Source organism: Papaver somniferum, unplaced genomic scaffold (genome assembly GCF_003573695.1).
Source record: "Papaver somniferum cultivar HN1 unplaced genomic scaffold, ASM357369v1 unplaced-scaffold_20, whole genome shotgun sequence".
NCBI lineage: Eukaryota > Viridiplantae > Streptophyta > Magnoliopsida > Ranunculales > Papaveraceae > Papaver > Papaver somniferum.
Genome location: NW_020629930.1, coordinates 112477 through 115834, shown reverse-complemented (window position 1 = coordinate 115834; position 3358 = coordinate 112477). Strand labels below are relative to the sequence as shown.

Below are 3358 nucleotides of genomic sequence, written 5' to 3'. Positions count from 1 at the left end.
ACATTAAATGTCATTCCGGAAATATGAGACATTTGGGCGAGCTCGTAACTAAACCCTCGAGCCACACTATCTTGTGCATTGCGTGAAAAGTTAAAACACCATCAACCATTTTCTTGCTCATCATGTTCCACTGTCCGACTTGGAGCAAGAAATCTCTCTCTCTAACACTTTCACTGTACTTAAGCCATGGGGCAGGAAGAATGCGACCCTCAACTTGAGCAAGCTTATCCTTGATTTTTATTCCAAACTGCTTCGTGCAAGGGTGATCCTCACACTAACCTGCACTCGATCAACGCCACTAATACCACTTACTATTACAGATTCGTGATGCCTGCACCATCATTTGAACCATTGCAAATGGCTAGCTCGTGGTTATATAAGTTATACTTTCACCAGTCTTGCAAACACCTGCAAATATATTACTTAACTGTTCAATGAAATGTGCACAAGTAATAACGATGTCAAAAACAAAAGGTTCAATTTACAAAAATAAAATGATATGAAATGATTCGAGTGTACTTACAAGAGCCTCCTGTTTTGGTGAAGAACGACAACAAAAAACTGTTTCACAAGTAAGTGCAAGCTTCAGAAAAGAGAAGAGAAGATATTTTTAGCGGAAGTTGAGGTTGGCGTTATTCCTTCCCCATGGCTTAATTACCGTGAAAGTGGTAGAGCAAGAGATTTATTGCTCCAAGTCGGACAGTGGAATATGATGAACAAGAAATTGATTGATGGGGTATGGTCAACAACAGGTTGTGTTTTAACTTTTCACGCAATGCACAAGATAGTGTGGCTCGAGGGTTGTGTTACGAGCTCGCCCAAATGTGTCATATTTCTGGAGTGACATTTAAAGTGAGCCGATTCTCCTTCCGTATACCGCTTGTCTGGATTATATTGAACGAGGGTTGAAGAATAGATATTCTGAAGCAATGACAGAACTCAAGGGTAAGGTACTCGACTTGGTCATTGTCAATTTACCTCACAACAGTCTATGGTAACTTGAGACTGATCCTGGACTTGTTTCTTCAAGATGAGCAACCAATTCTTCACCAATGTATGCATAAGATAAATTTCAAGATCGGAGAACAAATACTTTGTTGATTTTCTACATTTTGTAAACGCTGAGAATGAAGTGAGGTGTTGTTGTTGTTGTTGTTTTCTAATAAGGTTGAGAATGCCGTCTCTAGGGCATACACTTCTTATAGCCTACAAGGTTCATGAACCTTTCTCTATAGCAAATCAATTTTAAGAAAACCATAATTATATTAAATGCCTGTACAACTAAGTTTTAAATTAATTACTAAATTTGTAAGGATTTTATTCCGCCAATTCAGACTTTCAAATATAGGTCATCGACAGCTACATGTTCAATGAATCTTGATTGATTTGGCAACCCCATTACAAGAAAAAAAATAAAACCTTAAATGGCGGAACAACGGATAAGAGTAGATAAGTAGGTAAAGATTCTCCCGCCAATTTGAATTTTCAGATCTGGACTAGAAGATATGGATTCGATAAATCCTTGTATATAGCAAGTCCAATTTCGGCATAAACACATTAACCTTTCGACAATGGGAATTATAGCTGTTTACTCTTCCAAATATCAACAACAATAGTCAATATAATTAATTTTTATTGGGAAAATTGGTAATATGCCTTAAAATGGACTGCAATCTTGGAAATATGTCCCAGAATTCCAGTTCTTGGGAATATATGCCCCGAAGTAACCTTTTCCGCCCAAAAAGGTTAAAAAATCAATTTCTCGCACACTTTGACCGGTCAATATCTCATAATATGAGATCTCACGGGTCATAGAAATGGCAGATTTAACCTTATACGGTTGAGTACATCTCCCAGTGCCACGTGTTTTCATCAACTTGAGTTTTAAACTCGAAGATTTTTAACGGCTTTTGATCAACCAAACCAAATCTAGGGTTTTTATGTCTCACGGGTTTGGATTCTGCTCTTTAGAAACAAAAAAGAAAACAGACGAGAGGGAAAGAAAACCAGTCGAGAGTGAGAGGTTTGTGATGTGAGAATAGGAGGATTGGTGTTCGATGTGTTCGATTGGTTGTTATAGTTAATTGTAAACCGAGAATCTGTCACTGTTTTTGCTTTTGCTATTGGTTTAGTTGAAGTTAAAGGGAGAAGAAGAAGAAGGAAAACTGCAAATTGAAGCAGCATGGGTCTTCAAAAAGAGTAAGTAATAGAAACCCAACGTGTATTTATCTTTGTTTTCGTTTTTGTGGTTACTTGTGTTAATTTGATAAAAAGTGAATTTAGGGTCCTTTAAAATTGGTTTTTTTTTTCTTCTGATTTAGGTTAATTTTGTGGAAAAATCGTAAGTAAATGAGATTAAACGTGTATGGGTCTTCAAAAAGAGTAAGTAAATTAAACCCAATGTTTTTTTTATCTTCGTTTTTCTCATATTATATGGTTAATGTAGTGTAGAAAGTGAATTTAGGGTTCTTCAAGGGGTGTTTCTGGTTTAGGTTAGTTTGGGTTAATTGGGGATACTAAAATTGGGGTTAATTAGTTTAAGGATGACTGAAATTGAGCATTATGGATTGTTGTGAAATGTTGAATACGATTAGTTAGAGAATTTTATTAGAACCATGTAGTTTTATCATATCTTTGTGCTTGTAAATGAATGCAAACTATATTTACTTATTGAATGCATCTATTGGCTTATAGGTTATACTGTCTACAACTTATGAATGGGTGTGAAACATTCGTCTTTTAATTTTTGAATGCATATATTGGCTACAGGTGGTGTGAAGCAGTTTGCCAAATACTACCCGAAATAGTCGCTCTAAGGTAATTTTTCCTCCCTTCTGGCTTTTTTTTTTTTTGATAAAGTTCTAAGTCTAATGTGCTAGAATTTTAATTTCAATGCCTAACTTCTATTATAACTAATGCTTAACACTTTCGTCTTTCTTTTTGGGAATGTTGTTGTTGCAGATGAGAAGTCACTTGTCTCCCGGAAAGAGCCAACTTTAGAGTTTATTTCTGTAGTTAATACGCTTTTAGTTATCTGTTTATGAAGAATCTTGTAAGGTTGTGCTGCAAAAACAGTCATTCATACGAGTTGGCCTTATTTTTTGTTTTGAGCAAAGAGTTGCCTTACTGGTTTTGTCGATGTGCTTGTAAATGGGTATGTTTGTTTGTAATGATGTATTTTCTTGATTTGGAAATGAGAATGTGTTGAATTGCAGGTTCTATTCTGGAACAGTGTATTTGCAATATATTGTCGTTATAAAAATTTCCAGTAGTTTTCAAATGGTCTTGATCCAGGTAGGTGAATATAGGCCTTTGGATGAGATGAAATAAACACGTGGAACAAATCTAAAAGTATATG

The 3358-nt window shown here is 35.6% G+C and overlaps 1 long non-coding RNA gene across 1 annotated transcript; it reads left to right on the top strand.

Moving 5' to 3' along the window:
- The first annotated feature begins 2017 nt into the window (after nt 1-2017).
- LOC113339205 lies at nt 2018-3134 on the top strand. Its single transcript, XR_003354989.1, has 4 exons — nt 2018-2199; nt 2322-2382; nt 2770-2817; nt 2962-3134. It is a non-coding gene; the product is annotated as an uncharacterized LOC113339205 (long non-coding RNA).
- The last annotated feature ends 224 nt before the right edge of the window (nt 3135-3358 follow it).